Source organism: Salvelinus fontinalis, unplaced genomic scaffold (genome assembly GCF_029448725.1).
Source record: "Salvelinus fontinalis isolate EN_2023a unplaced genomic scaffold, ASM2944872v1 scaffold_0050, whole genome shotgun sequence".
NCBI lineage: Eukaryota > Metazoa > Chordata > Actinopteri > Salmoniformes > Salmonidae > Salvelinus > Salvelinus fontinalis.
Window position 1 is genome coordinate 667,501 of NW_026600259.1, and position 10,619 is coordinate 678,119.

Consider the following 10,619-nt stretch of genomic DNA (forward strand, 5'->3'; position numbering starts at 1 on the left):
TGAGTGGTGGGGTTGGATGGTGTATAATACTGAGTGGTGGGGTTGGATGGTGTATAATACTGAGTGGTGGGGTTGGATGGTGTATAATACTGAGTGGTGGGGTTGGATGGTGTATAATACTGAGTGGGGGGGTTGGATGGTGTATAATACTGAGTGGTGGGGTTGGATGGTGTATAATACTGAGTGGTGGGGTTGGATGGTGTATAATACTGAGTGGTGGGGTTGGATGGTGTATAATACTGAGTGGTGGGGTTGGATGGTGTATAATACTGAGTGGTGGGGTTGGATGGTGTATAATACTGAGTGGTTGGTTGGATGGCGTATAATACTGAGTGGGGGGGGTTGGATGGCGTATAATACTGAGTGGGGGGGGTTGGATGGTGTATAATACTAAGTGGGGGGGTTGGATGGATGGTGTATAATACTGAGTGGGGGGGTTGGATGGTGTATAATACTGAGTGGTTGGATGGTGTATAATACTGAGTGGTTGGATGGTGTATAATACTGAGTGGTGGGGTTGGATGGTGTATAATACTGAGTGGTGGGGTTGGATGGTGTATAATACTGAGTGGTGGGGTTGGATGGTGTATAATACTGAGTGGTTGGTTGGATGGCGTATAATACTGAGTGGGGGGGGTTGGATGGCGTATAATACTGAGTGGGGGGGGTTGGATGGTGTATAATACTAAGTGGGGGGGTTGGATGGATGGTGTATAATACTGAGTGGGGGGGTTGGATGGTGTATAATACTGAGTGGTTGGATGGTGTATAATACTGAGTGGTTGGATGGTGTATAATACTGAGTGGGGGGGTTGGATGGTGTATAATACTGAGTGGGTGGGGTTGGATGGTGTATAATACTGAGTGGTGGGGTTGGATGGTGTATAATACTGAGTGGTGGGGTTGGATGGTGTATAATACTGAGTGGTGGGGTTGGATGGTGTATAATACTGAGTGGTGGGGTTGGATGGTGTATAATACTGAGTGGTGGGGTTGGATGGTGTATAATACTGAGTGGTGGGGTTGGATGGTGTATAATACTGAGTGGTGGGGTTGGATGGTGTATAATACTGAGTGGTGGGGTTGGATGGTGTATAATACTGAGTGGTGGGGTTGGATGGTGTATAATACTGAGTGGTGGGGTTGGATGGTGTATAATACTGAGTGGTGGGGTTGGATGGTGTATAATACTGAGTGGTGGGGTTGGATGGTGTATAATACTGAGTGGTGGGGTTGGATGGTGTATAATACTGAGTGGGGGGGTTGGATGGTGTATAATACTGAGTGGGGGGGTTGGATGGTGTATAATACTGAGTGGGGGGGTTGGATGGTGTATAATACTGAGTGGGGGGGTTGGATGGTGTATAATACTGAGTGGGGGGGTTGGATGGTGTATAATACTGAGTGGGGGGGTTGGATGGTGTATAATACTGAGTGGGGGGGTTGGATGGTGTATAATACTGAGTGGGGGGGTTGGATGGTGTATAATACTGAGTGGGGGGGTTGGATGGTGTATAATACTGAGTGGGGGGGTTGGATGGTGTATAATACTGAGTGGGGGGGTTGGATGGTGTATAATACTGAGTGGGGGGGTTGGATGGTGTATAATACTGAGTGGGGGGGTTGGATGGTGTATAATACTGAGTGGGGGGGTTGGATGGTGTATAATACTGAGTGGGGGGGTTGGATGGTGTATAATACTGAGTGGGGGGGTTGGATGGTGTATAATACTGAGTGGGGGGGTTGGATGGTGTATAATACTGAGTGGGGGGGTTGGATGGTGTATAATACTGAGTGGGGGGGTTGGATGGTGTATAATACTGAGTGGGGGGGTTGGATGGTGTATAATACTGAGTGGGGGGGTTGGATGGTGTATAATACTGAGTGGGGGGGTTGGATGGTGTATAATACTGAGTGGGGGGGTTGGATGGTGTATAATACTGAGTGGGGGGGTTGGATGGTGTATAATACTGAGTGGGGGGGTTGGATGGTGTATAATACTGAGTGGGGGGGTTGGATGGCGTATAATACTGAGTGGTTGGATGGCGTATAATACTGAGTGGGGGGGTTGGATGGCGTATAATACTGAGTGGGGGGGGTTGGATGGCGTATAATACTGAGTGGGGGGGGTTGGATGGCGTATAATACTGAGTGGGGGGGTTGGATGGATGGCGTATAATACTGAGTGGGGGGGTTGGATGGATGGCGTATAATACTGAGTGGGGGGGTTGGATGGTGTATAATACTGAGTGGTTGGATGGTGTATAATACTGAGTGGGGGGGTTGGATGGTGTATAATACTGAGTGGTGGGGTTGGATGGTGTATAATACTGAGTGGTGGGGTTGGATGGTGTATAATACTGAGTGGTGGGGTTGGATGGTGTATAATACTGAGTGGTGGGGTTGGATGGTGTATAATACTGAGTGGGGAGGTTGGATGGTGTATATTACTGAGTGGTTGGATGGTGTATAATTCTGAGTGGGGGGGTTGGATGGTGTATAATACTGAGTGGGGGGGTTGGATGGTGTATAATACTGAGTGGTGGGGTTGGATGGTGTATAATACTGAGTGGGGGGGTTGGATGGTGTATAATACTGAGTGGGGGGGTTGGATGGTGTATAATACTGAGGGGTGGTGTATAATACTGAGTGGAGGGGTTGGATGGTGTATAATACTGAGTGGGGGGGTTGGATGGTGTATAATACTGAGTGGTGGGGTTGGATGGTGTATAATGCTGAGTGGTGGGGTTGGATGGTGTATAATACTGAGTGGTGGGGTTGGATGGTGTATAATACTGAGTGGTGGGGTTGGATGGTGTATAATACTGAGTGGTGGGGTTGGATGGTGTATAATACTGAGTGGGGGGGTTGGATGGTGTATAATACTGAGTGGGGGGGTTGGATGGTGTATAATACTGAGAGGGGGGGTTGGATGGTGTATAATACTGAGTGGGGGGGTTGGATGGTGTATAATACTGAGTGGGGGGGTTGGATGGTGTATAATACTGAGTGGGGGGGTTGGATGGTGTATAATACTGAGTGGTTGGTTGGATGGTGTATAATACTGAGTGGGGGGGTTGGATGGTGTATAATACTGAGTGGTTGGATGGTGTATAATACTGAGTGGGGGGGGTTGGATGGCGTATAATACTGAGTGGGGGGGGTTGGATGGCGTATAATACTGAGTGGGGGGGGTTGGATGGCGTATAATACTGAGTGGGGGGGGGTTGGATGGCGTATAATACTGAGTGGGGGGGTTGGATGGATGGCGTATAATACTGAGTGGGGGGGTTGGATGGATGGCGTATAATACTGAGTGGGGGGGTTGGATGGTGTATAATACTGAGTGGTTGGATGGTGTATAATACTGAGTGGGGGGGTTGGATGGTGTATAATACTGAGTGGTGGGGTTGGATGGTGTATAATACTGAGTGGTGGGGTTGGATGGTGTATAATACTGAGTGGTGGGGTTGGATGGTGTATAATACTGAGTGGTGGGGTTGGATGGTGTATAATACTGAGTGGTGGGGTTGGATGGTGTATAATACTGAGTGGGGGGGTTGGATGGTGTATAATACTGAGTGGGGGGGTTGGATGGTGTATAATACTGAGTGGGTGGGGTTGGATGGTGTATAATACTGAGTGGGGAGGTTGGATGGTGTATATTACTGAGTGGTTGGATGGTGTATAATTCTGAGTGGGGGGGTTGGATGGTGTATAATACTGAGAGGGGGGGTTGGATGGTGTATAATACTGAGTGGGGGGGTTGGATGGTGTATAATACTGAGTGGTGGGGTTGGATGGTGTATAATACTGAGTGGGGGGGTTGGATGGTGTATAATACTGAGTGGGGGGGTTGGATGGTGTATAATACTGAGGGGTGGTGTATAATACTGAGTGGAGGGGTTGGATGGTGTATAATACTGAGTGGGGGGGTTGGATGGTGTATAATACTGAGTGGGGGGGTTGGATGGTGTATAATACTGAGTGGGGGGGTTGGATGGTGTATAATACTGAGTGGGGGGGTTGGATGGTGTATAATACTGAGTGGGGGGGTTGGATGGCGTATAATACTGAGTGGGGGGGTTGGATGGCGTATAATACTGAGTGGGGGGGTTGGATGGTGTATAATACTGAGTGGTTGGATGGTGTATAATACTGAGTGGTTGGATGGTGAATAATACTGAGGGGTGGGGTTGGATGGTGTATAATACTGAGGGGTGGGGTTGGATGGTGTATAATACTGAGTGGTTGGTTGGATGGTGTATAATACTGAGTGGGGGGGTTGGATGGTGTATAATACTGAGTGGTTGGATGGTGTATAATACTGAGTGGGGGGGTTGGATGGTGTATAATACTGAGTGGGGGGGGTTGGATGGCGTATAATACTGAGTGGGGGGGTTGGATGGCGTATAATACTGAGTGGGGGGGGGTTGGATGGCGTATAATACTGAGTGGGGGGGTTGGATGGATGGCGTATAATACTGAGTGGGGGGGGTTGGATGGTGTATAATACTGAGTGGTTGGATGGTGTATAATACTGAGTGGGGGGGTTGGATGGTGTATAATACTGAGTGGTGGGGTTGGATGGTGTATAATACTGAGTGGTGGGGTTGGATGGTGTATAATACTGAGTGGTGGGGTTGGATGGTGTATAATACTGAGTGGGGGGGTTGGATGGTGTATAATACTGAGTGGGGGGGTTGGATGGTGTATAATACTGAGTGGGTGGGGTTGGATGGTGTATAATACTGAGTGGGGAGGTTGGATGGTGTATATTACTGAGTGGTTGGATGGTGTATAATTCTGAGTGGGGGGGTTGGATGGTGTATAATACTGAGAGGGGGGGTTGGATGGTGTATAATACTGAGTGGGGGGGTTGGATGGTGTATAATACTGAGTGGTGGGGTTGGATGGTGTATAATACTGAGTGGAGGGGTTGGATGGTGTATAATACTGAGTGGGGGGGTTGGATGGTGTATAATACTGAGTGGGGGGGTTGGATGGTGTATAATACTGAGTGGGGGGGTTGGATGGTGTATAATACTGAGTGGGGGGGTTGGATGGTGTATAATACTGAGTGGTGGGGGGTTGGATGGCGTATAATACTGAGTGGGGGGGTTGGATGGCGTATAATACTGAGTGGGGGGGTTGGATGGTGTATAATACTGAGTGGTTGGATGGTGTATAATACTGAGTGGTTGGATGGTGAATAATACTGAGGGGTGGGGTTGGATGGTGTATAATACTGAGGGGTGGGGTTGGATGGTGTATAATACTGAGTGGGGGGGTTGGATGGTGTATAATACTGAGTGGTGGGGTTGGATGGTGTATAATACTGAGTGGGGGGGTTGGATGGTGTATAATACTGAGTGGGGGGGTTGGATGGTGTATAATACTGAGTGGGGGGGTTGGATGGTGTATAATACTGAGTGGGGGGGTTGGATGGTGTATAATACTGAGTGGGGGGGTTGGATGGTGTATAATACTGAGTGGGGGGGTTGGATGGTGTATAATACTGAGTGGGGAGGTTGGATGGTGTATAATACTGAGTGGTTGGATGGTGAATAATACTGAGGGGTGGGGTTGGATGGTGTATAATACTGTAGGGTGGGGTTTCTATGGTGTATAATACTGAGTGGGGGGTTGGATGGTGTATAATACTGAGTGGTGGGGTTGGATGGTGTATAATACTGAGTGGGGGGGTTGGATGGTGTATAATACTGAGTGGGGGGGTTGGATGGTGTATAATACTGAGTGGGGGGGTTGGATGGTGTATAATACTGAGTGGTGGGGTTGGATGGTGTATAATACTGAGTGGGGGGGGTTGGATGGTGTATAATACTGAGTGGGGGGGTTGGATGGTGTATAATACTGAGGGGTGGTGTATAATATTGAGTGGGGGGTTGGATGGTGTATAATACTGAGTGGGGTGGTTGGATGGTGTATAATACTGAGTGGGGGGGTTGGATGGTGTATAATACTGAGTGGGGGGGTTGGATGGTGTATAATACTGAGTGGGGGGGTTGGATGGTGTATAATACTGAGGGGTTGGATGGTGTATAATACTGAGGGGTTGGATGGTGTATAATACTGAGGGGTTGGATGGTGTATAATACTGAGGGGTTGGATGGTGTATAATACTGAGGGGTTGGATGGTGTATAATACTGAGGGGTTGGATGGTGTATAATACTGAGGGGTTGGATGGTGTATAATACTGAGGGGTTGGATGGTGTATAATACTGAGGGGTTGGATGGTGTGTAATACTGAGGGGTTGGATGGTGTGTAATACTGAGTGGTGGGGTTGGATGGTGTATAATACTGAGTGGTGGGGTTGGATGGTGTATAATACTGAGTGGGGGGGTTGGATGGTGTATAATACTGAGGGGTTGGATGGTGTACAATACTGAGGGGTTGGATGGTGTATAATACTGAGGGGTTGGATGGTGTATAATACTGAGGGGTGGGGTTGGATGGTGTATAATACTGAGTTGGTGGATGGTGTATAATACTGAGTGGTGGGGTTGGATGGTGTATAATACTGAGTGGTTGGATGGTGTATAATACTGAGTGGTTGGATGGTGTATAATACTGAGTGGGTGGGGTTGGATGGTGTATAATACTGAGTGGTGGGGTTGGATGGTGTATAATACTGAGTGGGGGGGGTTGGATGGTGTATAATACTGAGTGGGGGGGTTGGATGGTGTATAATACTGAGTGGGGGGGGGTGGATGGTGTATAATACTGAGTTGGGGGGTTGGATGGTGTATAATACTGAGTGGGGGGGGGTGGATGGTGTAAAATACTGAGTGGGGGGGTTGGATGGTGTATAATACTGAGTGGGGGGGTTGGATGGTGTATAATACTGAGTGGGGGGGGTTGGATGGTGTATAATACTGGAGTGGGGGGGGTTGGATGGTGTATAATACTGAGTGGTTTGGATGGTGTATAATACTGAGTGGTTGGTTGGATGGTGTATAATACTGAGTGGGGGGGTTGGATGGTGTATAATACTGAGTGGTTGGATGGTGTATAATACTGAGTGGGGGGGTTGGATGGTGTATAATACTGAGTGGGGGGGGTTGGATGGTGTATAATACTGAGTGGGGGGGTTGGATGGCGTATAATACTGAGTGGGGGGGGTTGGATGGCGTATAATACTGAGTGGGGGGGTTGGATGGATGGCGTATAATACTGAGTGGGGGGGTTGGATGGTGTATAATACTGAGTGGTTGGATGGTGTATAATACTGAGTGGGGGGGTTGGATGGTGTATAATACTGAGTGGTGGGGTTGGATGGTGTATAATACTGAGTGGTGGGTTTGGATGGTGTATAATACTGAGTGGTGGGGTTGGATGGTGTATAATACTGAGTGGTGGGGTTGGATGGTGTATAATACTGAGTGGGGGGGTTGGATGGTGTATAATACTGAGTGGGGGGGTTGGATGGTGTATAATACTGAGTGGGTGGGGTTGGATGGTGTATAATACTGAGTGGGGAGGTTGGATGGTGTATAATACTGAGTGGTTGGATGGTGAATAATACTGAGGGGTGGGGTTGGATGGTGTATAATACTGAGGGGTGGGGTTGGATGGTGTATAATACTGAGTGGGGGGGTTGGATGTGTATAATACTGAGTGGTGGGGTTGGATGGTGTATAATACTGAGTGTGGGGTTGGATGGTGTATAATACTGAGTGGGGGGTTGGATGGTGTATAATACTGAGTGGTGGGTTGGATGGTGGTGTATAATACTGAGTGGGTGGGGTTGGATGGTGTATAATACTGAGTGGGAGGTTGGATGGTGTATAATACTGAGTGGTTGGATGGTGAATAATACTGAGGGGTGGGGTTGGATGGTGTATAATACTGAGGGGTGGGGTTGGATGGTGTATAATACTGAGTGGGGGGGTTGGATGTGTATAATACTGAGTGGTGGGGTTGGATGTGTATAATACTGAGTGGTGGGGTTGGATGGTGTATAATACTGAGTGGGGGGGTTGGATGGTGTATAATACTGAGTGGGGGGGTTGGATGGTGTATAATACTGAGTGGGGGGGTTGGATGGTGTATAATACTGAGAGGGGGGGTTGGATGGTGTATAATACTGAGTGGGGGGGGTTGGATGGTGTATAATACTGAGTGGTGGGGTTGGATGGTGTATAATACTGAGTGGGGGGGGTTGGATGGTGTATAATACTGAGTGGGGGGTTGGATGGTGTATAATACTGAGGGGTGGTGTATAATACTGAGTGGAGGGGTTGGATGGTGTATAATACTGAGTGGGGGGGTTGGATGGTGTATAATACTGAGTGGGGCGGTTGGATGGTGTATAATACTGAGTGGGGGGGTTGGATGGTGTATAATACTGAGTGGGGGGGTTGGATGGTGTATAATACTGAGTGGGGGGGTTGGATGGTGTATAATACTGAGTGGGGGGGGGTTGGATGGCGTATAATACTGAGTGGGGGGGTTGGATGGCGTATAATACTGAGTGGGGGGGTTGGATGGCGTATAATACTGAGTGGTTGGATGGTGTATAATACTGAGTGGTTGGATGGTGAATAATACTGAGGGGTGGGGTTGGATGGTGTATAATACTGAGGGGTGGGGTTGGATGGTGTATAATACTGAGTGGGGGGGTTGGATGGTGTATAATACTGAGTGGTGGGGTTGGATGGTGTATAATACTGAGTGGGGGGGTTGGATGGTGTATAATACTGAGTGGGGGGGTTGGATGGTGTATAATACTGAGTGGGGGGGTTGGATGGTGTATAATACTGAGTAGGGGGGTTGGATGGTGTATAATACTGAGTGGTGGGGTTGGATGGTGTATAATACTGAGTGGGGGGGTTGGATGGTGTATAATACTGAGTGGGGGGGTTGGATGGTGTATAATACTGAGGGGTGGTGTATAATACTGAGTGGGGGGGTTGGATGGTGTATAATACTGAGTGGGGGGGTTGGATGGTGTATAATACTGAGTGGGGGGGTTGGATGGTGTATAATACTGAGTGGGTGGGGTTGGATGGTGTATAATACTGAGTGGGGAGGTTGGATGGTGTATAATACTTAGTGGTTGGATGGTGAATAGTACTGAGGGGTGGGGTTGGATGGTGTATAATACTGAGGGGTGGGGTTGGATGGTGTATAATACTGAGTGGTGGGGTTGGATGGTGTATAATACTGAGTGGGGGGGTTTGATGGTGTATAATACTGAGTGGGGGGGGGTGGATGGTGTATAATACTGAGTGGGGGGGTTGGATGGTGTATAATACTGAGTGGGGGGGTTGGATGGTGTATAATACTGAGTGGGGGGGGTTGGATGGTGTATAATACTGAGTGGTGGGTTGGATGGTGTATAATACTGAGTGGGGGGGTTGGATGGTGTATAATACTGAGTGGGGGGGTTGGATGGTGTATAATACTGAGGGGTGGTGTATAATATTGAGTGGGGGGTTGGATGGTGTATAATACTGAGTGGGGTGGTTGGATGGTGTATAATACTGAGTGGGGGGGTTGGATGGTGTATAATACTGAGTGGGGGGGTTGGATGGTGTATAATACTGAGTGGGGGGGTTGGATGGTGTATAATACTGAGGGGTGGCGTATAATACTGAGTGGGGGGGTTGGATGGCGTATAATACTGAGTGGGGGGGGTTGGATGGTGTATAATACTGAGTGGGGGGGTTGGATGGTGTATAATACTGAGTGGGGGGGGTTGGATGGTGTATAATACTGAGTGGTTGGATGGTGTATAATACTGAGTGGTTGGATGGTGTATAATACTGAGTGGTTGGATGGTGTATAATACTGAGTGGTTGGATGGTGTATAATACTGAGTGGTTGGATGGTGTATAATACTGAGTGGTTGGATGGTGTATAATACTGAGTGGTTGGATGGTGTATAATACTGAGTGGTTGGATGGTGTATAATACTGAGTGGTTGGATGGTGTATAATACTGAGTGGTTGGATGGTGTATAATACTGAGTGGTTGGATGGTGTATAATACTGAGTGGTTGGATGGTGTATAATACTGAGTGGTTGGATGGTGTATAATACTGAATGGGGGGTTGGATGGTGTATAATACTGAATGGGGGGTTGGATGGTGTATAATACTGAGTAGGGGGGTTGGATGGTGTATAATACTGAGTAGGGGGGTTGGATGGTGTATAATACTGAGTGGTGGGGTTGGATGGTGTATAATACTGAGTGGGGGGGTTGGATGGTGTATAATACTGAGTGGGGGGGTTGGATGGTGTATAATACTGAGGGGTGGTGTATAATACTGAGTGGGGGGGTTGGATGGTGTATAATACTGAGTGGGTGGGGTTGGATGGTGTATAATACTGAGTGGGGAGGTTGGATGGTGTATAATACTGAGTGGTTGGATGGTGAATAATACTGAGGGGTGGGGTTGGATGGTGTATAATACTGAGGGGTGGGGTTGGATGGTGTATAATACTGAGTGGGGGGGTTGGATGGTGTATAATACTGAGTGGGGGGGTTAGATGGTGTATAATACTGAGTGGGGGGTTGGATGGTGTATAATACTGAGTGGGGGGGTTGGATGGTGTATAATACTGAGTGGGGGGGTTGGATGGTGTATAATAC